Source organism: Tursiops truncatus, chromosome 10 (assembly GCF_011762595.2).
Source record: "Tursiops truncatus isolate mTurTru1 chromosome 10, mTurTru1.mat.Y, whole genome shotgun sequence".
Classification (NCBI taxonomy): Eukaryota; Metazoa; Chordata; class Mammalia; order Artiodactyla; family Delphinidae; genus Tursiops; species Tursiops truncatus.
In genome coordinates this window covers 95,211,301-95,237,224 of record NC_047043.1, presented here as the reverse complement: position 1 = coordinate 95,237,224, position 25,924 = coordinate 95,211,301, and the positions used below count along the sequence as shown (strand labels likewise).

Genomic DNA, 25,924 nt, shown 5'->3' with positions numbered 1-25,924 from the left:
TACTGAGCCTGCGCTCTAGAGCCCGTGAGCCATAACTACTGAAGCCTGCGTGCCTTGAGCCCATGCTTCGCAACAAGAGAAGCCATCGCAATGAGAAATCTGTGCACCACAATGAAGAGTAGCCCCCGCTCGCCGCAAGTAGAGAAAGCCCGCACGCAGCAACGAAGACCCAACACAGCCAAAAAAAAAAAAAAAAAAAAATCTATTAAAAAAAAAAAGATTTACTTGTGCTGGCTAGTATACAAAGAGTTTATTATAAGGATATAATAGGCAATATTAGGGCTGTTGAGGGTGAGGTTCCCTGGGAAACAGGTGCTGAGATGGAGATTAGCATGCAGGGCATTTATTGGGGTGTCTGATTGGCATCAATCCTTCTGAAGGTGATTGGCCAGAGGGAGGAGTTGAGCTCTGATGCAGTCCCAGTGAAGGCCTCAGCCCATTCTATGTGACATTCTGGTACTTGGAGAGGCCCTTCAGACTTGTCCCAGGTTGGAGCAAGGGGCCCAGGCCTTTACATGGGATGTTGATCAGTCACGGACGTGGGTTGCTGCTGGAAGGAGCGTGACCATGGGTGAGGCAGCGTTCTTCAGTCTCCAGAGGGGCTGGCAGCCGCGGGTAGTCTTCCGGAAGCATTCCCAGCAGCAGGGAGGATGCAGCCTTCCTTCCTGAAGGAAAATCTGGTGGCTGATTCTGTGTCCCCCAGTGCCCAGGGGCTGAGAGCAGAGTTAAGCCAGTACTTCCAAGGTTGGAGCTGGGAGGTTAGGAATGGAGGCCACTCTGCTCATTTCTCAGGGGTCGTGTGTCTCTGCTTCTCTCTGCCTCTTTCTCCTGCCTCTCTCTGACCACAGGCTTTCTCACCTACTCACTTTGCTCACGGCCCACGATGGCCACCGGCCCAGAGCCTGCATGGCTTTAAGGCTCCTGTTCCCATCACAACTGCCCTCAATCCTTGTGTCTTAGTTCAAATGTCTGAGAGAGACTAGCTGGTTCGAGCAGCCTGTGAGTGGACACCCTCTCCCCACACCCAGCTTGGATCACTGTCCACTCCTATCCCAGTCACTGGAGTGCGGTCTGGCATGTTGTACCTCTCCTTTCCAGGGGTCGTGGCCAGGTCAGTCACCGTCAAACATGTCTATGGGACACTTAGGAGCTCTTCTGATGTGCAGGCAGTATTCAAGGTACAGGGGATGCTGCAGAAAATCTAACCGACAACAGTCCCTCATGGAGGGCACGTTCTATTGCGGCGAGACTGACTGTGAAGAAATAAATAAGATCCGACCCAGGCAAGGCTTGGGACCTAGAACAGCATTTCCCTGGGGCACAGGCAATGATGTGGGAGGAGCAGGACGAGCTCCTGGTTTGTTCTTCTCTTCTCTCTCCCTTGCGGCTTCAGTCATTTCTTTCTGACTGGCTCCCTGTTGCTTCCATCTCCTCATTTCCAAACCTGGCCTGTCTTTCAGTAGCAGCAGCAGCAGCAGCAGTACCTTTGCTCTCCCCTGAGCTCCTTGCCGGCCGCCCCTCTGGCAGTCCAACCCCACTATGTCTGACAGCCTCAGCCCACAAACCGGCAGCCCTCCAGTCTTCCCTACTGCAGTGGAGTTCACAGTCATCCTCACAGACGGAAACCTTGGGATGACCCTCGGCTCTGCTCTTTCCATCCAGCCAGTTGTCCAGTCATTTGGAGTCTGTTTCTCACATCTGTCTTCTCTTCTCCAGCCGGTTCTGGCGGGATCTTCTTAATTGCTCTTCTTGGCTTCAGTCTCTCCTTCCCAACCCATTAGTTGGTCAGATGAATATTCCCGAAATGCACCCCTGATGTCACATTCTTTGACTCAATTATCTTCTGGATAAAGTTCAACCTCCATCTCTTGGTATCTCAGAACCTCCTTCATTGGGCTCCAGCTTGCCTGTCCAGCTGACCTTCTACTTTTTCCCTATTGTTGATGGCTGTGCTCCAAGCACCCAGAATGAGTGCCCAGGTTGGTTCCAGCCTTCCCTACCTCCGCACTTTTGGATGTTTCCTTCCCCCTCTAGACCTTTTCCTCATTCTCCTCAATCTTTGACTCATCTTTCTTTCTAGAAGCCCTGCCTGATTCACTCAGCCCGTAATGGCCCATCTTGCCCTCTTCCAAACTCTTCAAATTCCATCTGAATCTCACTGCCACCCCTTCCCATTTGATAACTGTATTGCAGGCTGTTCCACACATATTTGATCTCCCCTACGTAATGGCTGAGCCAAAGGGTGACTTCAACCTCTTCTCCCCAAGGCACCCCACATAAATATATAATCTAAGTAAAAATGCACTCTCCTTATTCTCAACCAGCTTCAAAGCTATTTCCCAAGTGTCCACATCCAGCAGATTGCTGCCTCTAGGCTCTGTCTATACAGAAAGTCTGGTGTTGACCCAGTTTTTTCTGGACTGGAGGTCTTTGCAGACAGGATTGAGGGCCAGTCATCTTCAGTCCTCCTCGGGGCTGGCACAGTGTGTCCACTTAGGGCGGACTTGGCTGAAAGAATGAATGGATGGATGAATGAATGCCACAACATACAGCCTCCCCTGGCATTTTTTCCCCCATTTTTCTCCATAGAGATGAGCATACTTCTGTCTCCCTCTGATTGGCTGCTTTAGAGGAGTGTTCCAGATTCCATCGGTAAACTTTCATTTCCTCACTCTGTCCCGTGCGAGAACCAGCAAAGAACCTACAGCTTTAGGCAGGTAGCAAATGTCCCTTACAGTAAAAATGCAAGAACTTCTGCTGCTGCCCTTAGAAGGCTGTCCTCAGGCCCTGCTCCCTGAGTGTGCAATGGAACTGCCCTGTGGCCTCTGCGTTTGTTTCTCTATCTGTGCGTGGCCTTGAACATAAATACGGAAAAAGTGTCTGGGATGATGGCTGGGTCCCTCTGATGCTGGCCCCTCTGGAGTCCCCTTTCCTCCCCCACCTTCTTACTTCCAGGCTTCAGTGCCAGATACCTCATCAGGCCTCTGCCAGGCTGAGTCTTCACTGGGAACATTCTCCCTGACACCTCTCCTAGCCCCACGGCTCCTCTCCAGCCCTTAGATTTCTGCTGAGATGTCACTCCTTCCAGGAACCCCTCCTAGCCTCCCTGCCCACCCTCCTCTCCGTGAATTGTAATTGCTTATCAGTCCTCCTCCCTGGTCTGCGCACTCCACAAAGGCAGGGCAGGGTCTGCCTTGCTCACCACTGTGTCCCCAGTGCTGAGCACGGTGCTGGGCATGTAGTAGGCACTCAGCAAATACACGCTGAGGGAATTGATGGAGGCATAGGAGGATGGGTGGATGGAACAGGCGCTGTGTACCTGTTAGCTACTGCCATAGAATCGTGCACGACAACCAGCTACACAGCTTAGTGGCATGGGTCACAAGTGTTCATTGCTCGTGTGTCTGGAGGTCAGCTAGGCAGCTCTGTTGATCTTGGCTGGGTTCACTCACATGTATGAGGTTAGCTGTTTTGGGCCAGGGTGACTGGGGCAACCAGAGCAACCAGGGCAACCAGGGCAACGCAGCTCCATTCCCGTGTCTCCTGTCCTCCCACAGGCTAGTCTGGGCGTGTGCTCCTGGCAATGGCAGGGGTGTAAGAGCAGGTGGGCACAGGCGATGAAGTGGGGAGGAGCGGCACAGACTCCTGGTTTGTTGTTACACGCAAGGCCTCTGGGGCCCAGGTATACAACATTCTCTCAGCCAAAGCAAGTCATAGGCCAGCCCAGATCCAAGGGGTGGGGAAACAGATTCTACCTCTTTAGTGAGAGAGGAACTATAGAGTCACATGGCAAAGATAGTGAGTACAGGGAGGAGCTGAAGAAGTTTGGGGCATCTAATGAAACCTGGCACGCTGGGCATCACAAATCCTGGGTCATAGTTCACCCCTAGCTGGGGCCTCAGGGAGCTCACATGTGTCTGGCGGGCCTAGGGCTTCTGTTTCCTCACCTGGAAAATGGGAATGATGGTATCCGCCCTGCCCGCCTATAATTACAAAGAGTTCATTCATTCATTCTTTCTTCGGCCCACGCTCAGAGTTTGGGAAGTGGTTTCTGATCTGAACAGTACTGTGCAGCAGGATCGCTCTCCCATGGGCACTTGCCCAACAGAACTGGGGAGGAAGTGGGACAGTGGAGAGGTGATGGCGAGACCAGGAACCTGCCTGCCAGCCCCACGTCCTAGGTTTCCCACATCTCAAGTTCTCCACTGTGAACTGGAGGCCATGTGGGGTCTAATAAATAATGGATGCAGATGGGTTTTGAAAAGCATCAAGCATTATGTGGTTGTAAGGTACTGTTAGACACAGGCCACTTTGCCGAAGTAGCTATTTCACGAGTCTGGCTTTACCCCGTGGCACTTCCTCTGTGTCCCCAGGAGACGAGATGGTCAGGAGCGAATTGTTCTGTAAAGATGTTTTCATAGCCCAATAAAAATGACAAGCGACACTTGCTAGGTATCCTTTTTCTGCATGAACACCATGCAGCTCTGCCTGCAGAATTGCTGGTGACCGTACCCCAGGTTCCCCAGCCTGCCGACCGCCCAGGGTAGAGAAATGCTAGAGTTTGTGCTTTTCCCCGGGCGTTTTCTTTTTTCAGTCCTATGTGGTCATCCCCTCAAATAAAAGTCCGTGTTTCTGGAGGAGAAGCAGGCCTCTCCTTCATCTCTCCCTGCACCCTCCCTTGAGTTTATGGTTCTTGGTGATTAGCCACGTCTCTGAAATGCTAATGGGAGGTACACTTGGGCACTTGAGCTAAACTGGATCCGTGGGCATTTCTCCCACTGGCTTGGGAGGAAAAGCCCCATCAAAACAACAGACCCTCTCTAGTTCTGGAGACAGCCCCGGGGGTGGGAGGTGGGGCTTGGGGCCTTTCATTCCTGAACTTGGAAAGGGGGCTTTTGAAAGATGGGCCTTGCAGAGTGGGACAGGGAGGCCAGAGAATGGTAATGAATTCGCAGGGTCTGGGTGCCCATCTGAGCCCATGCCGAGTCCGGCTTGCACCCTGGCATCTGTTTTTGTGGTTTCAGTGCAGGCTGCATTCCTTTCTGAGGCTTCACATCTCTCCAGAGGCCGTCGCTCTGGCTGGCTGCATGGAAACACCTGGCTCAGAGCACGTCCAAGTCCCACAGAAGTGCAAAAGGAAGCGTTTGAACACTTCTTGCTGACAGCACGGTGTTTTTTTTCTCTTCCCTCTCTCATGAATCATTGTGCCTGGAATCTTTCCTGGAGGGGTTCATCTGGCTCATGGTTCTGTCCCCAGAATCGGGGACCCTGGTGCTCTGGTGAGTGGGAAGCCGAAGCGCTGAGACTTGGGGGGCGAGCCTTCCTGGGCTCACATGTCCTGGGCTTAGGTTCTGGCTGCAGCACATGGTGGCCCAGTGGCCTTGGGGAGCTTGCCAAATGAGCCCCAGTTTGCTCATTCACAAGCTCCTCCAGGTGCGCGGTCACACTAAGGGAGATCAGGTATGTGAACCTGCCTCGAGCAGATGGGTTTTGAATCTGATTTGAGATTGATCAACCTTGGATCCCTTACCTCGCTCCTCTGGTGGCTGCCATGATCCCATGTTCATGTTCTCTATGGAAGGGGAAATCTGGGCAGGGGCCCGGCAGTGCCACATGTCCAAAGGGTATCTCACATGTGCCGTGAACAAGTATACTCATGTTATAGTTGACATCTGCTTCCTGCCAGGAACCTAGAGTGAAGCATCACCCCCTTGCCCCAGCTACGGTGCCCTTGTGGGACTACCACTTCCGTTCCAGGGCCTGGGCCTGGTGCTCTCTGAGCTGCATCCCCTTAGGTGCCTCTGTGATCCTGCTGGTCTGTGTTGCCCCAGAGCCATCCCTGCTCTAAGCCAAAGGGTGGAAGAAGCCCTTTTCTCCTACTCTGCTAAGCTTTATCATGAAATCTCATGGTGTCTCCCATGGGACATCTGAATTGGGCCTTGAGGTATGATTAGGAGTTCACAAAATGAAGGGTAAATGTAATACCCATATTTTACCTAGAAGCTACCTCTTCTCCCAGACTGTCTTCCTTTTCACGGGTTTATGAACTCAGTGACACACATAGATGCTGGGGTTGTCTGCCTGACACCTCTGATCTCAGTTTGGGCTCCGAACTGCCTGCATGTGGCAGTGGCAGCACATCACGTCACGGCCTTCATCACCACCAGCCAAGGTGGAGGGAACTCTGAGCTGGACGCTGTAAAGGAAAGGCTGCATGTGGAGGCTACTGCGAGAAACTCAGCATTTGAAAGTGGTCCGGTGGCACTGCATGCCTGGGGCTCTTGTAAAAGTTAAGGAAGCAGGATTTGTCAGTCATCACATGAAATACCTACTTTGTGGAAGGAACTTAATCTCTCAGCTGAGCCTCCCCATCCCTGACTGTAGGATCACAGTAGCCTCCTGAGCGGTCTCCTTTTCTCCCATCTCCTCTCACCTGTCTCCCATGCTGCCACCACGTTTTTCCATCAGATTGACTGTGGGGTAAAGTTTGAGTCCCCGAATGTGGCCTTCAAGGTCATCCACAGTCTGGCTCCAAAGAACCCTTCCCACCTGAGCTTCTGCATCCTGCCAAACTCCTTAACTTGTGGGCTCAGCAAGCCCTTTGCCAGTCCCTGAACACATCATGCACTTCCAGACCTTGGGGCCTCGTCCACTGACTTACTCCTGCTGCTTTCTCTGCTGTTGCCTCAGCTGGTGAACACCATCCACCCTCCAAGGCCAGGCCCAGATGCCAAGTGAAGCCTCTGATCGCTTTGGCCATTACTGTCTTCCCTGCAGAGTCCCTGCTTCCTCCTTAGTGGGCTCCTAGGCTCTTTTGTGCATACCTCCATCCCAGCTCATGGTTGTAGTTTTTGTATTTGTTGGTCTCTGCTGAATTTCTCAAGGGCAGGTCCTGTGTCATCTCCATTGTTGTATCCTCCTGTCCTTGCACAGGGCCTGGTAGGTGCTAACCAATCTTGACTGAACGTGTAAATGAATGATTGAATGTAGTAATAGAAAGTTAGATATGAATTGGGTCATCCACATCTTAGGAGGAAGGGAGGATTTTGAGTATTTGAGTAAAACATAAAGTTTATATAAAACGGAGAGAAAAGAAAGTATCCAAGAGGTTTCCAGGTCTAGGTAGAAACAAGAAACTTTTTATCTCCCTTCTGAGCATTCTGAAAAGACTTGCTAGAGTTGAAGATAAAGCAATTAACTTAGAGAAGAAAGAAAGGAAGAATACATGGGCATGAATAAGAATGAATTTTCAGATTTAAACATGGATAGTGCATATGTAACATTTATTGGATACTCAGGCCAAGCACTTTACATGCATAATCTCATTTAATGATCTTAGCGACACCATAAAGGAGTTATTCCATTTCTCCAAACCTGTCGACAAATAGGAGTTAGGATAAGAGAAAAGCAGAGAGAAGAAGAAAAGGTCATTGCAGGCAGAAGAATAGCAAGTGCGAAGGTTCTGAGGCAGGAAGGAACTTGGTATGTTCAAGCAGCAGAGAGAAGGCCTGGGGGGCTGGAAGATAGTGAGCAAGGGACAGAGGGAACCAGGTGAGGCCGTGCTGGGGTGGAGAGAACACATCATAGAGAGTCTTGTAGGCCCCATTAGGGGTTGGTCTGTTATCCTAAAAGGGATGATAATCCATTGAAGGATTTTAAGCTGGAGGTGAAGAATGGGGAGGAGAGAGACTTGCTGGTGGTGACATGAATGAGAGTTCTACTTTCCAAAGAAGAACTGATTTAAAAACATTGGAAAGGGGACAAATGTGATGTGGACACTGGTTTAGGAGGCTGCTGTGGTTGTCTAGGTCGGAGATGATGGCGGCTTTCACTAGGGTTGTGGTGGAGATGGAGAGAAATGGTTGAATTTAGAAGTCTTGGGGCACTAGAATGGATTGGGGTGGAGGCTTGGGTGTATGGGAGAGGTAAGGTGATGGCCAGTTTCTAACTCGAGCAAGTAGGGGAATCAAAGTGCCATTTCCTTACCTAGGGGATATGGGGTGAGATAAGTTTCAGGGTGGGAATGCGGGGCATCTCATGGCAAAGGGGTCTGGGGAACTCCCTGGGAGGAAATGCTGGCTTTGACGATCACTAAGGTCCCTAGAATTTCAGAAAGTAGGACTCAGGCCAGACCACCGCCCTCCCTATCAGGTGCTTGTAGATCCGTTATGTCCCTTCTTATGGGACGTGGTGGACCCAGAGCCTTGTAAAGACTGTGGTTTTGCCCAGCACTCCTCAACCTCTCGAAGACAGACACTGCAAAGGAATCAGCACCACTGGCATTTGTGTTTCTGCTATATAGGAAATACATTTCATATATTTCCTACCATGAAGTACGTTCAGGATCCAAAAGGTTTGGTCCTGGAAACTGGAACGCAATATTAGATGGCATTTTATCTGTTCAGTTCCCCCATAAGCTGACCCACAGCAGCTGCCCTCACTCAGGAGGGAGAATGTAAGAGTTGAACAGGAGGAAACAGGCAGTGCTTCGAAAGTTAGAATCTGCTATTGTTGTGTTCTTGCCAGCAATTCACCTCAGTGTTGGGAGAAATTACTAGAGGCCAAGGGAAGAGGAAGGGGAAGGCCGAGGGGCTGGAGTTCATCTGCACGCGATGGGTGCGGGAGGTGGGCACCTTGGCTGGGAGGTGACTCCTGTGGAACTATAGAGCACGTAACCTGAATTATGCCCAAACGGGGCACAGAGGGGTGTTAGACTAAGAAATTGTCCACTTGGTTAACATCCGATAAGCTCTTAACGCTGAAATAGACCTTAATCCAACAACCCAGATTTGTATGGAATTTGAAGCCCAGAGCTTGGTCCGTAGTAGGACCACAAAAGCAATCCATTGACCGACTGACCGAGAAGAGTGAGGCTATCTGGCTAACGTCTCATGAAGAGTTATGGCCCTGGCAGGGAGCAGAAAGAACCCATTACATTTCCGCTGCCAAGTGGCAAGCGAATAAACATGAGGTATTTTTCCTCTTTGGTAATAGGACCCAAGACATGAAATACGTGCTTGGCAGAGAGTTCCATATTGCATTAGCAGCACACATAGATTTATACTGGGGTAGTGAGTGCTCTCTCTGAGCCCAAGTGTGAGTGATGGGATTCCAGCCTGACTGTTGAAATTTGCTGTAACGCTGGGAGATGCGTCTGCTAAGGACGCTGTAACCACTTCTTTTGTGGTTGAGCTTGTGTCGCTATTGCAGCTGGTGGTTGTACAGCCACATTTTGCTCTAATTTGCAGGTAATGGACTCTTATAAAGTAATAATAATCATACGACGAAGAAGAATCACAGCTGTTAAACTTTTTACTGTTTATAGAACTCTTTCATGTGTGTATATATATACTAATTTGATTTTTACCACAATTATTAAGTAGGTCTCATTAATCCCAGTTTATGGATGAGGTTAATACCTTAAGGTAGAAAGGGAACTAGCCCAGACCCTATTTTTTCAAGTCCATGTTTGAGTATGAAATAGCGTTACCAGACCACAGCATGTTCATGTGCTAACATTATCTGTGCTCAGGCTTGTAAGCCATTATTAAGCCATTAGGCAACCATAATAATTCTGTATTTTTTTCTGAGCCTTTTCCTAAAATTTGTCTGGACTCAGAATTTGAGAAGGTACATATCTAGATTCCTTTTGTTATGTCTTGCTGCACTCCATCTATCCTCTGAGGCATGGAAGGTCTCCTGAAGAATTTCCCTGAAGGTTCCTGATTGACAACAAGAATTTAGAGCAGTGATTGTAAAGACTTGCTTGATGTGCACTACAAAAATAAAACTCCCTCAAATAAACAGGCCCCGCTCACTGACCTCCTTGAAAATTTAACCTCTGCCCCTGTTGTCGAATGGATAAAGATTCCCTTTGAAAACCTTTGCAGAGTTTTACACACACAGACACACAGACACAGACACACACACACACAGAGGAGCAACCCACCTTGTTTCTCATTCTCTTCTTTCCAAAAATCAATTGGCAAGAATTTGCAAAGTTGCCAGAACGAGGTAATGGGCAATAATTCACGTAGCTTTCAGAAACATAAATCACTCAGCCTGATGTAGTGCCTTTCCATCCCGTGGCAAGACTTCGTGAGCAGTAGCTGCAATGTGCATAAAATATTTGGGCTTCACTGAGGCCTTGGATATTCTTCCATGTGGCATTCTCATCAGAAGGTCAAGGAAATTCATCCTGCATCCTATTACTGTCAGGTGAATGCACACATGGCCGGAGGCACCTTCTCAATGAAGATTAGCAGCTCTGGCCCCGGCTGGTCATTTCAACATGAGTTAATGGGGTCAAGGTGGGGACAGCTATGGCACAGTGGGGTCTGTCATGCTCTGGGTTTGAATCAGGGCTGGCACTAGCTAAAGTGACATTTGCTGGAGTCATAAACTAGAGGTTTATAGATCACTTTTGTTTAGCAGATACAGCATTAACATTAAAGAGTGAATTTGAATATATTTGGTGAAATCTGTGCTCTCTGTATTGTTTTATGCAAGGTCTCTAATCACATTTTTGTTACCTGCCTAACCCCTGGAGATATTTGAGGTTGCTACCCTACTAGACCCAACCATGGCCTTTCCAGGGCCAATTGATAGTAAGCTGTTTTTTGTTTTTAAGAAACTCTTTTTTTAATCCTTTTTTTTTTTTTGGCTGCGCTGCTCAACTTGTGGGATTTTAGTTCCCGAACCCGGGCCCTTGGCAGTGAGAGCCTGGAATCCTAACCACTGGACTCCCAGGGAATTCCCGATAGTGAGTGTTTTTTAAAATTTATTGCCCCTCCCCATATTAGAGGTGTAATGTCTATTATGTAGAGGATTTGAAAAATATAGAAATAGAAAAGCACAGGGATTAGTGCAGGTGTTGGCAACCTTGGTCCAATGGGTCAAATGTGGCCCTTTGCCTGTTCTTATAAATAAAGTTTTATTGAAACACAGCCATGTGTATTCATTGCCATACTGTCTGTGGCTACTCTTGTGCTACAAGAGTAGGATTGGGTAGTTGCAATAGAGACTGTATGGCCTGCAAAACCTAAAATATTTACTATCTAGCCCCTTAGGAAAAATTTGCCAAGCCATGGCTTAGCACCTAGGTGCTCAGGAAATATTTATCCAAGAAATAAATCAATCTGTAATCCCACCACGTAGAGGTAACCACAATTAACACTTCGCTGTATATTCTTTAGTTTTGCTCTGTGTATAAATAGCTATAGTTATATTTTGGGAAGACTAAATTATACCTCCTATTTTTGTAACCCACTTTTGTTATTTAACTATATATTATGGGCATTTTCCAATTAACTTTAACTTTCCAATTAATTACATATTAACTACTGTAACTATTAACTACTATATTAACTATAATAACTATTATATCATTATATCATTAACTATTATACAGCACTGATTTTTAAACTGCAGAGAAGTTTATCGCATGGATGTATGAGGATATTTAACCAATCCCCTGTTGTTGGATTATGTTGTGTTGTGTCCAAGTTTTTACTTTTATAAATAACGTTGTGATAAAAATTCCTGCACATTTTTGGGTGTATTCCTCTGATCCTAGAAAGGGAATTATTCCAATTCATATTGCTAATTTTTTTTTCACCTAGGTATGCCTTATCCTCCCAGTACACTGGTACTTCCTTGAGGGCAGGGATCCTGTTGTACATGTTATTTCTATCTCAGATCCTCCTGTCCTTTAACACAGACATAGTAGGCAGTCAGGAAATGCTTGTGGGTTTGTATAATATAATGCCCAGCTCCTTCTCTCTGCTTCTCTGGATCCTACAAATCCCGCCTCAGCTCTCCTCCTTCATGAGGTCTCAGCTAGCTCTCCAGCACCCCAAGGTCCCTCCCTCTTCTGGTCATCTGAATTTCTATATCATGCACTGCTTAGACCATATTCTGTAATTCTTTAGAGCTTTCAAAGTGGTAATAATGTACACTGTATAAGTTTCCCATGGCTGCTGTAACAAATTACCACTAATCTGGTGACTTAAAACAACACACATTAATTCTCTCACAGTTGTAGAAGCTAGAAGTCTGAAGTCAGTTTCACCAGGCCAAAATAAGGATGTTGTCAGGGGACCCCACTTACTCCTTCCAGAGATGCTGGGGGAGAATCCATTCCTTGTCTCTTCCAGCTTCTGGTGGCTGCCAGCGTTCCCTGGCTTGTGGCTGCATCACTCCAATCTCTGCCTCTGTAGTCTCATCACCTCTTCCTCTTCTGTCTGTGCCAATCTCTTTCTTTCTCTTTCCTATAAGGACACTCGTGATTCCATTTAGGGTCTACCTGGGTAATTCAGGATAATCTGCTCATCTCAAGATCCTTAATTTAATCATATCTGCACAGTCCTTTTCTGCCATTTAAGGTAATATTCACAGGTTCTAGGGATTAGGAGATGAATATCCTTGCGGGGGTGTCATTATTCAACCTTCCACAATGCACTGTTTCTTCTGACTGGCTAATATATTCATTTAAAAATATTTGTGAGGAACCAATTTGGTGGTAGACACTGACATTGTACTAGCTGCCTGTTGTCACAACAGAGCAGAAAGGACTTGTATATGAAGAACTGTAGTCAAAAGAGCTGAGCAGTGGCTAAGAAGCTGGGAGACCCAGGTTCTGGTACCACATTGGGGTAAGGCTCTCTGTTCCTCAGTTTCCCTTTTGTGAATTAAGGAACTAGACCAATTGCTGTTTCCTGACGTGAGGGATGAGCACCACTGATGGTGTATATATAGGGTAATTTTAGGTGGTTCACAGGGACAGAACTAAATAGTGTTGACTCACAGAAACAGATAACTTATTTCCTTTGTTAATTCTCCTTCAACCCCTCTTAAGGAGAAAATTGCTGTTAGGTGCTAGTGTGTCTTCAACACTTCCTTCAATACTTACCAGACTCCTTTTATCAAAAAGAAAGCTGGATGGGCTTCCCTGGTGGCGCAGTGGTTAAGAATCCACCTGCCAATCAGGGGACACGGGTTTGAACCCTGATCCAGGGAGATTCCACATGCCGCAGAGCAACTAAGCCCATGCGCCACAACTACTGAGCCTGTGCTCTAGAGCTCACGAGCCACAACTACTGAGCCCGCGTGCCACAACTACTGAAGCCTGCGTGCCTAGAGCTCATGCTCCGCAACAAGAGAAGCCACCGCAATGAGAAGCCCGCGCACCGCCACTAAGAGTAGCCCCTGCTCGCCACAACCAGAGATAGCTTATGCGCAGCAATGAAGACCCAATGCAGCCAAAAATAAAATAAATTAATTAAAAAAAACAAAAAAGAAAGAAATCTGGTCTCAGGCTACAGAATCTAGGCAGAATTGAATAACATTATTTTCTGATCATTGTATTTATTTTTACAGTTACCTTCCATCAATGGAGAGTGACTCAGGTTTTTCCATTTATGTCAATACTGTAAAGTATCCCCTGTAAAAAGTGAGGTGATTTAAAAATATATATTAAATAAATATAGGATAGATGGTTTTTAGAGAGGACACATTGTGAAAATGGCTCTGAAGTTTAGGAAACAGATGTTTCCAGGGGTCCCCAGTTCTCTGACTTCTGAGTTCTGGGAGCAGGGTAGGATTGGAAACACAAAGAAAAGCGTCTTTGGTCAGAGGATGCAGCTGGAAATTCAGCATTAATGATTCCTGACCTTTTCCCATTTAAATACATCTGATCCTTCAAGAACCATTGAGCAACAAAGTCGTGAATATTAATGTCGTGTTGAAACTGATCATGTCCAATTTTAACTGAGAGCTTCTGGTAGGAGGAGGCGTGGCCTTATTCTGACCATTCTTTGCTTTTCACTGAACATCTGGAAGGTGGGGAGGCAACTTCCGTCTGACTTCTTCATGAGAAGGAATGGCTGTTATTTGGACACAGCCCAGATGCTGTAGGGAAACCCTCTCTCCCACCCACTCCGCTTTGAACTCTCCTCAAGGGACCTGGCTTCGCAATCCAGGTAGGGATGCCCACAGGGCCGCAGAGCTGGATCTGTGCTATTGGACCACAGTGGGAAGTGGGAATCTCGTCTCCCATCTTTTCAACTATGAATGTATATCCAGTGCTAATTCCCTAGTTTCTTTGGGACCATATAATTTCCTCTTAGAGGAAGATTTTCCTGGCCGACAGCATTATCATCATCATCATTAAATAGTTCTTATTTTTTCAGAACACTAGCTTATATACTCTGTTTCCTTTGTGGGGGAGGCACATGGTCTTCCCCATGTTCATCAACAGAAGCAGAGGGGGAAATGCCAGTCACTTCACCCAGCTGCTTTCCAACATATGTGTTCCCCCACTCCCCAGAAAGCTGGAAGCGGATATAATTTTGTTTCAGAGAGGCCTCAGGGGTTGATGTGCTTTGATTATCTGTTCTAAGCCTGGCCTTTGCTACCCCGAGTAATTGTGAGATGGCTAAAGACAGAGTGTAAAAACTTGGCTGACTTGGTATAGTACATACGGTAAGCGCGCAGGAAACACCTCTGGCAAGTGATACATGATTTGGAGCCAAAAGCCTCCTTAATGTTTAGATGAAATTAGGCAAATCACTTCACCTCTCTGTGCCTCAGTCTATCCAATGGTATAACAGTAGTAGCGACCTCTTCCTAAGGCTGTAGCATAATATTCACTGCTTTGCTTGAAGAAGGAGACAGTTAGTGGGAAGCACGAAGTGCCATAATTGTCTGCTGTTATTCGTTCCATTTTGCAGATGTGAAAGCCACGGCCCAGAGAGGCTGATTTGCTGAAGTTCACACAGCTAGCGAACTTCAAGGCCAGGCTCTGAACTCAGCAACTCTGATCCCAGACCCAGCTCTTGGCACCGCATCACGCAGTGGCCCATTTATCAGGGCTGAGGCCGTGCTAAGATTTGAGAAACAATCTCATTCTGGGTCTGATTCCCTCAGATGGGTGGGGAGCAGAGCTAGACCAGGGCAGCACCTGGCAGGGTCAGGCCAGCCGGAATTGAATCCTGTGATTCCCACAGGTCCTTTACCTTCTCTTGGGCCCCAATTTCCTCATCCTTCCCTGCCGCCCTCTTCTGTGGTCAGAAGCGATGTGGGATGCGAAGGGGCTTCGTCAAGGTTAATGAAGGACGGACTTAAGTCTTTAGTAGAGGTCCTGGGCAAAATGAGAGAGATAATGCAAGGTGCTGTGAGCCGGTTGGAGTCTGCCGAGAGAAGCTTGCTTCCAGGGGGGAGGCTGGCTCCACTGGTCGGGCGGGGCAGAGCTGGTCGCATGGCGGCAGTGGTTGCAGGGAAACGGCTGTGCGCGAATTCTGCCCTGACAGCAGCCCGGAGCTGGGTGCCCTCCGGGGCGTGGGGCCCCACGACGAGCTGCATCTTTACGTTCACGAGGCTGGGTGAAGTGGCTGGGGTGCAGAGCCCGTGCTGGGGTCGTGGAGACTTTTGTGCAGGACCCAGAGAAGGAAAGTAAAGTGGGCCCAGGCTGGCACAGAGGCAGGGAAGGAAGAGGGAACGTAGCGCCGACAGGCCGCAGGATGATACACCAGGGTGTCCCGGGGTGATACATGGTCCTTGTGGGGTGGTGGACAGAGGGCGTGACTTGAGGCTGGGAATCAGCTAGCTCAGTGCCCAGCGTGCCCCAGGCTCACTCTACGTGGCTGCAGCGATAGTGAGGTCTCATTCCTGCCATTTATTTATTTACTTATTTAATATATATTTATTTATTTATGTTTGGCTGCGTTGGGTCTTCGTTGCTTCACGCGGGCTTTCTCTAGTTGCGGCGAGCGGGGGCTACTCTTTGTTGCGGTGCGTGGGCTTCTCACTGCGGTGGCTTCTCTTGTTGCGGAGCACGGGCTCTAGGCGCTCGGGCTTCAGTAGTTGTGGCACGTGGGCTCAGTAGTTGTGGCTCACGGGCTCTAGAGCGCAGGCTCAGTAGTTGTGGCACACAGGTGTTGTTGCTCCACAGCATGTGGGATCTTCCCGCATCAGGGCTCGAACCCATGCCGCCTGCATTGGCAGGCGGATTCTTAACCACTGCGCCACCAGGGAAGTCCTCCTGCCATTTATTGCCTACCTGCTATGTACCAGGCACCAAGCCAGGGGCTTTATATGCACACCACCTCTCGCCCTTTTGACAAACCCACCAGGAAGGTATTGTTATTCTCCATTTTATAGACTAGAAAAGAGACTCAGAGAGCCAAGGCGACTTCTGCAAAGTGGAGAAAACCAGGTTTGGAGTCCAGGCTGGCTCCCCCCAAAGCCTGGGAGCTGTGCCCTTCCTGCTGTGTCATGCCACCTCTCGGTGGTGGCTGTTTGCCGAGGGTCTTCTAGGTGCCTGGCACATTCTACACATTATTTTTGATCTTTGCAGCAATGCTGCAGGATAAGCACAGTTACCTGCCTTTTACAGATGGGAAAACAGTTCAGAGAAAATGACTCGTTGGCCCAAGACCTCATGATGGCCTCTGGCAGAGACAACAGTCCAACTCATGAGAGCAGTTGGAGTCCAGACTCTGCTGCGTCCATCCACTCTGCCACACTGCTTCTCCTAAGGCTAGAGGCGGATGGCTGTGGACCCCTCAGGATCCTGGGCGTTGGACTGGCGGCAATGAGAGTGGGTCTCCATCACACTGTTGTGAGGGCCTCGCGGGCCCCATTACACTGCTCTTGTTGGAAGCACTGAGCGCAAATTCTGAGTAATAAAACATGGGTGTCACGCCTGCCTTAGGACTTTATTCCATCTGAGGATATGAGAAATGGCCACAGAAAGCAATAACAATAAATGAGAATCATAGCTAACCATTACTGAGCCTCTCATACAGTGCTATCCAATAGAAGTTTCTTCAGTGATGGAAATATTCTGTGCTGTCCAATACAGTAGCCACTAGCCACACGTGCTTTTGAGCGCTGGAAAAGTGGCACGTGCAACTGAGGAATGAATGTTTTATTTTGATCAAATTTAAATAGCCACGTGTGGCTAGTGGCCACTGTGTGCAGTGCTGATATAGATGAAGCAGTGTACCAAGAGCTTTCTCCATGGTCACTTATCAACCCTTAACAACAATATGAAGTAGATTACTATCATCCCCATTTTACAGGGGGAACTGAGTCCCTGGGAAATGAGGAAATGTTCCCGAGTTCACCTGCTGAATATGTGGCAGGGCCAGGCTTTGAACTGATGTCTTCTTCTATCACAGGAGGGCCTGAGGTCAAGGTCAGGTTGCACTGGGGGACACGATGACAGCCAGAACCAGTGAGAATGGCACAGAGATGACAGATGGAGTGAGGGGTGGAGACAGGAGGTGGAGTGGGACATGATCCCTGCAAGAGGGGGCGTTGGGACAACCCCCAGGGAAAGCACCCTGACCTGGAGACTGGGTCATCTTGGCTCCTGTCTGCCCCTTACTCTGGATTTGAGCCCTGGCTCTGCCACTTTCTGGGTGACCATAGGCACTCACACCCCCTCCTTGCGTCTCAATTGCTTCATCTATAAAGTAGGAATGAGAATAGTGCCAGCCTCAGGCAGGATTGTGCGTAGTTGTGTAACATACCATCCTCCTTGTTAGCTCCTGAAACTTTATCCTGGGGAGGGTACACCAGCCGCCTCTGGGGAGCAGAGCGGAAAACACTTGATCTTGATTTTCAGGACGGACACAGACTGTGAAAGTGGGGCCTCACCGTCCCAGGGAGTGTCAGAAAAGTTACCACATTTGCAGGACAGGGTCTAAGGATGAGAATTGAGTGGGGCCTGCTCTGAGGGTCGTGCTCTGGCCCCTCCTTCTAGCCCAGGAGAGCCCTCTGCAGGATAGGGGCAGAGGCCTCTAGGGACAAGTTATTGGCATTCTTAATTTCTAACTGGTCAGACCTGTTAACCAGAGCTGCAGGCTCTGTATCATATTTCTGGCCTTGCCTGACTTTCTTTGTTCTCCTTTTTATTACGGAAAGTTTCAAACATTACAAAATTAGAGAGAATAGTATAAGAAGCCTCTTCCCCATGTTCATCACTACAGCTAAACTTCACCAATCAACTCAAGGCCAATCATGTTTTTTACCTATATTGCTACCACTCCCTGGTCCCCTACCCAAGGTTATTTTGAAGTAAATCCCAGCGTGTCAGGTTTCTAATAGTCCCTGTGACCCTCTCATAAATTTCTGCTGGGAGTACAAGTTGGTGAAATTTCAGGGAAGGGCACTTTTGCAATCTCAAAATGCTAACATCAGTGCCTTTTGATCTGCACTTCTCTGTGAAGAATTCATCACACAGGTGACATCCCTGCAGGTGTGCAAAATGAGGCTTGTATATGGCTGTTTATTCCAGCACTTTTTATGGTGGTAAACAATTACAAACAACCTAAAGGTCCAGGAAAGGGGACTGGCTAAAAAAATTGTACATCTGGAATATAGAATATAGAATATGGAATTCTATAGTGCTGTAAAAAGGAATGTGGAAGTCCTTTATAAAATGACACGGATTGAGTTCCCCAGTGTATTTTGTGTGTGTGTGTTTTGTTTTGTTTTGTTTTTGGCTGCAGCATGCAGCATGCGGGATCTTAGTTCCCCAACCAGGGATTGAATCTGTGCTCCCTGCATTGGAGCGAAGTCCCTTACAATGTATTCTTAAAAGAAGAAAGTACAGAACACTGTGAATGTCATGCTATATAATATGTATAAAAACAGGGGAAATAATGTTTTTGAAATATGCAGTTATTTCTAGAAACATGAACTTGGAAACTTGGTTACCTTGCTAGAGAGGGACTAGGTGGCTGGTGAACAAGGGTGGAAGAGAGAACTTCGTCTTTATACACTTTCTACTTTTTGAATTTTGTACTAATTTTTAAAACTCCTGTGTTTTAAAACTAGAATTCCCTCTTTTTCCTGTAAACCTAAAACTGCTCTTAAATTTAGTCTATTACTTAACAAAAAGGTATTTATCCAGATGGGGTGATGACTTATGTTTACACAAAAGCTTGCACAAAATATTCATAATTGTCAAAAAGGTGAGTGGATACAGAAACCATAAATATTATTACAAATAATGGGATATTATGCAGCAATAAAAAGAAATGTGCTATCAAGCCATGAAAAGACATGAAAGAACCGTAAGTACATATTACTAAGTAAAAGAAGCCAGTTTTAAAGCCTACATAATGTATGATTCCAACTATACGACCTTTAGAAAAAGGCAAAACTACAGAGATAGTAAAAAGATGAGTAGTTGCTGGGGGTTAGGACGAGGAGGGAGGAAAGGATGACTAGATGGAGCACAGGGGATTTTTAGGGCAGTGAAAATACTCTGTATAATACTGTAGTGATGCCTACATGACATTATGCATTTTTTAAAACCGTAGATGTAAAACACAAGAGTGACCCTAATGCAATCTATGGACTTTAGTTAATAATAATATATCAGTATTGTCCATCAATTGTAATGAATGTACCACACCAATGCAAGAGGCTAATAATAGGTGGATCTGTTCAGGAGAGTGAGGGAGGTTATATGAGAACTCTGTACTTTCTGGTTAATTTTTCTTTAAATCTAAAACTGCTCTAAAAATAGTCTATTAATTAAAAAAAAGAAAAAAATAGAGGGCTTCCCTGGTGGCGCAGTGGTTAAGAATCCGCCTGCCTGGGCTTCCCTGGTGGTGCAGTGGTTGAGAGTCCGCCTGCCGATGTGGGGGACACGGGTTCGTGCCCTGGTCCGGGAAGATCCCACATGCCCACATGCCGGCTGGGCCTGTGAGCCATGGCCGCTGAGCCTGCGCGTCCGGAGCCTGTGCTCCGCAACGGGAGAGGCCACAGCAGTGAGAGGCCCGCGTACCGCAAAAGAAAAAAAAAAAAGAATTCGCCTGCCAATGCAGGGGGCACGGGTTCAGACCCTGGTGCTGGAAGATCCCACATGCCGTGGAGCAACTAAGCCCGTGCGCCACAACTACTGAGCCTGTGCTCTAGAGCCCGTGAGCCACAACTACTGAGCCCATGTGCTACAACTACTGAAGCCTGTGCACCTAGAGCCCGTGCTCCACAACAAGAGAAGCCACCGCAATGAGAAGCCCATGCACCACAACAAAGACCCAATGCAGCCAAAAATAAATAAATAAAATTTAAAAAAAGAGAGGGAAAAGAATCAAAATAAAATTAAATTAAAAAAAAAAGAATTCTTAATTACCTTGGATCTGAAGAATCTCCCTGCTCCCTCTGCTTGTGAGGTTGTGGTTGTGAGTGGGGTGAAGAGTGAGGAAACTTGTCCTCCTGGAACGTGGGTCACCTGAGTATTGCCATGGGTGGTAGCATTGGTGCAGGCGCCATGGTCTTGGGTGAGACTGTTGCTTGCACAATAAGCGGGAGTGTTAAGGGGGATGGTTAGGCAGGCTGTGGACTCTTGGACTCTGAACGTCGGAGGCGTTTGGCCTCTATCCTGTAAGCAATAGGGAGTCATCTTTCTAAGTCCAAGCTCGTCCTGCTCGCGGCACAACAGGCCAGTAATTTGAGAGACGGGTTGTTGTGGCAGGGAATAGTGACTTTATTTGGAAAGCCAGGAGACTGAGAAGATGATGGACTAGTGTCCCAAAGGACTATCTTCCCGGAGTCAGGATTCAGGCTTCTTTCTTACTAAAAGGGGAGGGGGTGTGGTTGGTGGTTGCAAACTTCTTGGCGCAGGAATCCTTTGAATCCTTTGTTCCTGCATCTGTTTACGCAGGCCTGGTCACAGTGTTCCTGTAAACCTCCAGCAGGACAAATGTTATTCTCTGTTCTGCAACTTTTTTATCTCTATATGAATGGAAGAGTGTTATTCCTTTAAAGCCCGGAGACTTGAGAAGGGCTATCCTGTATATTTCAGGCCATAGGCAACATTCTTTTCATGGTTAACTTGTAGCAAAAGCAATAGAATACAAAGGTTAAAGTAAAAGAAGCACATCAAATATGGAGTAGGATTTGTTCTCCCCTATTACTCCGTGGAGAGTTTTATCAGGAGAGCAACACAGGGAGAGCTGTGCTTCAGGAGACCTTCTCTGGGCTTCACGCCTCTGTCTGTAAAACCAGAGGCTGCGCCAGGAGTCATGCAGGTCCCCTGCAGCTCTAAGGTTCTGATATCAAAGCCTTTTCCAACTTTCCAAGCCCCTTCTCCTCCCTGCCCAACCCCCTTTGATTTTTCTGCCACTCAGTGCTGTGCTGAGCCTGGAACCACTCCCAGGGGACAGTCTTCTGAATGAAGTCTGTGCCTTGTGAGCAATTATTTTATTTATTTATTTATTTCCCCCTCCTTTTGAAATCTTCCAGGAGAAAAACCAAATCTGTGCTGGCTCCAAGGAAGAGCAAGTCGGAAGGGACTTAGAGATAAGGAGATGGGTAGTCAAATCCCTGCTGGGTTCTACAGCACCAGCAGGCTGCAGTCCGGCTCCTGCCAGGGCATTTCCTGCTAGAAAGACTTGACTCTGAGCCGTCCAAGCTGCTAGAGCCTCCAGCTGCTTGTGTGAACTGGGGGAGGTTTCTCTGCTCCTTCCAAATCATCTCCTGTCAGCACAGTGTGATTTATGAGATTTTCCTCTGAAATATGAGAACATTGGCTCCTGATCATGCCCTATAATGGAGGAAGGCAGTGGCTGCAGCATTTTTGATAAATAATATCTCTTTAGCCCACTGTCTTGTTACAAAAAGGATACAAGAAGTTGAATACACAAGAAGTTAGATTCAAGTCTTTTCAAGCAAGTAGTATGGCCTCAGTTAAGTGAGGAGTTGGGAGGGTCATTGCTCCCATCTGAAGGAGCTGGGCTTGATTTTTAGCTTAATTGCCACACATCAGCTGTTATGACCAGAGACTGCTTACCTCTGAGCCTCCACTTCCTCATCTATGGGGAAAAAGTGGGGGAATACTAGTAGCACCCACCTTAGAGGGGGTGCTATACAGATTCTGTGAGATAAATATCCAAAGAACTCAGCATCAGGCGTGGAACACATGATGTGCTCTGTAAGTGCTCACAATAATTATTAAGGTTATTATGAGTCCTAAATAGTGGATGGTCTACAAGTAATTTTAAAAATATTTAGGGACTTCTCTGGTGGTCCAGTGGTTAAGACTTCGCCTTCCAATGCAGTGGGTGCGGGTTCGATCCCTGGTTGGGGAGCTAAGATCCCACATGCCTCCGGGCCAAAAAACCAAAACATAAAAACAGAAGCAATATTGTAACAAATTCAGTAAAGACTTTAAAAATGGTTCCCATCAAAAAAAAATATTTAGAAAGCATTTTTGTAACTATGTGTTGATATGGCAGGGTTTGCACGTGTGGAGTGAAGGCATCTCAATCCAATAACAAGTAGGCTGTGTCAAGGAGTGCCTGCGTAGATTGTTACAGTTCACAGAACAAAATGTGACCTTGGACAAGTTCCTCATTGGTTCACACAGAAGCCTTGGTTTCTTCATCTGTAAAAATGGATAATAATAATATCCATGTCTGGTGTGGGAATAGTGTATGTGTGGTGTGTGTGAATGTGTGTGGTGTATGTGTGTGAGTGTGCATGTGGACATGTGTGGTGTGTGTGTGGTATGTGGTGTGTTTGTAGTGTGTGTGTGGTGGTTGTGGTGTATGTGTGGTATGTGAGTTTGTGTGGTATATGTATGTGGTTTGTGTATGGTGTGTGTATCTGTGGTGGGTTGTGTGTGGTGTGTGTAAATGCGTGCATGGTGAGTGTGTGCGTTTTGTGTGAGTGTGTGGCATGTGTTGTATGTGTGTCTGGTGTATGTGTGGTGTGTGTATGGTGCTTGTGTGGTGTGTGTGTGTGTGTGTGTGTGTGTGTGTGTGTTGGGTGAGATTCCCATAATCACAGCAATTGATGTCCTTGGGTAAATGCACTTGGTAAAGGCAAATAGTAATTTGCTATACAGATACTGACATACCATGTGTGCTGGGAGAATCCACTGTTAGAACTTAAATTTCATTCGGGGAGCTAAGGCGATATGACGCGCATACATGAAGAATTAAAAAAATAGTACGAGGCGGTCTGAGACTAATTGCAAGTACCAAGGGAGTTCATAGGAGGGTCATGAGGGCTGAGCTGTCCAGGACTTCCTGGGAGGAGCAGAGCTTGGGCTCTAAAGCACTGGTTTTAAAACTTTTTTGCTTGCCTACCCTCTAAATGAACTTTGGGGGAAAAAATCTCTTTTGCCCCACACATTTTAACTTGACATCTGAAATGTTTCATTAGAAGTTTAAATAGTTACAAAGGATATCATTTCTGCCGTGTTGTAAATATTGACCTCTTAGAGCAGAATTACCCTACTCTCTTAAATGTATCAAATGGAAACTAAATAACAGCAATTTTTAGTTTGCCTTTTTATTGAAGTATCACTTATAAACAGTAGAATGCCCAGATCTTAAGTGTGCAGCTCAGTTCATTTTTACCAGTGTGCCTACCACCCAGATCAAGGTGTAACCTTGATAGTCTATCTCCAGCATTCCAGAATGTACCCTCACATCCCCTCTCAGTCAGTATCCCCCAAAGGTGATCATTTCTCTGACCTCTATCACCATAAACTATTTTTGCATGATCTCATTTTTTCTTCCTTCTTTCCATCAACATAAAGAGAGTTAAGCAGGTAGCAAGCAGTAGTTCATTTTTTCCTTATCGTATAGTATTCCATTGAATGAATATCTCACATTTAAAAAATCTTACCTACTCTTTGCATAAATTTACTTTACTATTTTAAGAGTGACAAGCATTTTGAAATAAATTGCCCTACTGAAAAAAAAATCTTATCTACTCTTAATGGACATTTTGGGTTGTTTCTAATATTTAGCTATAAATCTTCTATGAGTATTTTTCCATATTTTTTTGTAGACATAAACACTGATTTCTTTGGGGTATGATCCATGAGTGGAATTACCAGGTGATAAGATAAATACCACAATATATTGGTATCCACCACCACTCATCAAAAATGACCTATACAAGGCAGAAATTTTACATTTACATTGTTCCTGTCTTTACCTTCTTGAGCTCATAATTTCCTTCTACTTCCTTCACAGAATTTTATTGTAATATATTTTTATGCTTGAACTTTTTTATTTTTTTACTTATTATTTATTTATTTTATTTCTTTTTTGGCTGTGTCAGGTCTTAGTTGCGGCACGTGGGCTCTCTCTTTGAGGCACACAAGCTCAGTAGTTGTGGCGCACGGGCTTAGTTGCCCCGTGACATGTGGGATCTTAATTCCCTGACCAGGGATCGAACCCGCGTCCCCTGCATTGTAAGGCAGATTCTTTACCACTGGACCACCAGGGAAGTCCCTGAACTTTTTTATTGATCGCTCTATTCTTTTTGCCCAAAATATGTATTTAAATTGAAATGGACCTTTAAAAAAAATTCCTTTGGCCATAAAACCCTAAGTATCTTTATTTCAGATTGATTTATCATACAGTTCATCAAAATAATATCAATGTTTTATAATTTGATAAATACTAAAAATAAAAAGTAAGACAGTATGGGAAATACTTCTCATAATGATGTGGATGAATGGTTGATGGCTTTAAGGTGCATAAGGACCATCCAGGGATCTTGTTAAAATGCAGATTGTGATTCAGGAGGTCTGGGTTGGGACCTGAGGTTCTGTGTTTCTAATAAGTCTATGGGTGATGCTAATGCTACTGGTCCATGGACCACACTTTGAGGAGCGAGGATTTATGAACTAGGTTAAAGAAGATTTGCGAGCACCAACATTCTAAATCGTCCTCAAAGTCTGTCTTGACACTTTGGGGCACTGCACCATAGCCAGATTCTGGACGACGGAGAAGTTAGTCTTTCTTCTGCAAAGAGAGAGGACGGTTGTAAAGAGTGAGGTGGGAAAGGAGAGATGCTGAGGCACATTCTCAGGCAGAGGAGGAAAGAGTGGGAATGGAAACAGGATCTCAAACCGATTCCTTTGTAACACTTCCTGCCTGTGCACCCCTTGGGAAGGCTTCGAGTGCCCCAGAGTAGGGCTGCCCCCTTTGAAGACCATTTCTCCAAAGGATGCTAAGATGGTGCTGGCCACCTTTTCAGACAGGAGGCCCATTTCTGCAGGAGGAATTGGACATCTCAGGGACTGGTTTGGATTGCTTGGAGAGTCCACTGGGGGTAAATCCAGAGAAGTGAAGTTTGGGGCCAGGTGATGGGTGGCCTTGAATTCTGTGCTAATGAGTTGGACGTAATACTCAGCCAGAGCGGGGGTGCCTTGGGCAGTTTTGAGCAGGGAGTTGGTGTGAGCATAGTGTGGGGAGACTGATCTCTTGAGCAGCTCGTGGGATGGCAGGGAAGGGGTTAATGCATGGAGATGGCAGCAGTGGCAGAACCACTGGGATCTGGCTGTGATTTTTATCTCTAGCCCCTGCTTATGAACTTTTGCCCTGGTTGCACAGACCTGATTTGCTCTGTCAGGATTTCCTGAAGTCTGGGCTACATACCTGAGATGTTGATGCACTGGAATTCAAGGTGATTCAGAGTAGAACACAGGCATGGCCTTAAATAACCCTGAAACCTAAGAGTGAATAACACTGAAACGCTTAGCCCTCGCTCAGTCCTGACTATACCTGGAGAAAGTCTGTCTTTAACTCCTCTCATGCTCCTGTATTCCTCTTGTTGATGGAGCTCGAGCAGTTTAGGCTTAGGGAGTTTGATAGCAGTAGTCTTTAGAGAGAATTTTACAAAGTTTCTGTTTTTGTTGAATAACTTTTCTGTGTATCAGGGTGGCAAGTCGTTCTAGTTTTACACTTGTCATAATGACATAAAACTGTAAGTTCTTTCCAGTAAGAAAAATGAGCAAATTTACTAGATCATACAGAAGAAATAATAATGCTGGTCGTGTGTGGATATGGCAAAAATCGTGGTGGTGACGTGCAATGATTCAACTTTGGAAAACACTGGGTTACACCATGGCCAAAACTGGCATTTGCCAAATCGTCCTGCCAAT

General features: G+C 46.5%; 1 protein-coding gene across 6 annotated transcripts in view; it reads left to right on the top strand.

The window, feature by feature from the left end:
* Positions 1–25,924, top strand: part of SRGAP3 (SLIT-ROBO Rho GTPase activating protein 3) — a 251,994-nt gene that overhangs the window by 90,252 nt on the left and 135,818 nt on the right. The gene's annotated exons all lie outside the window — the stretch shown is intronic.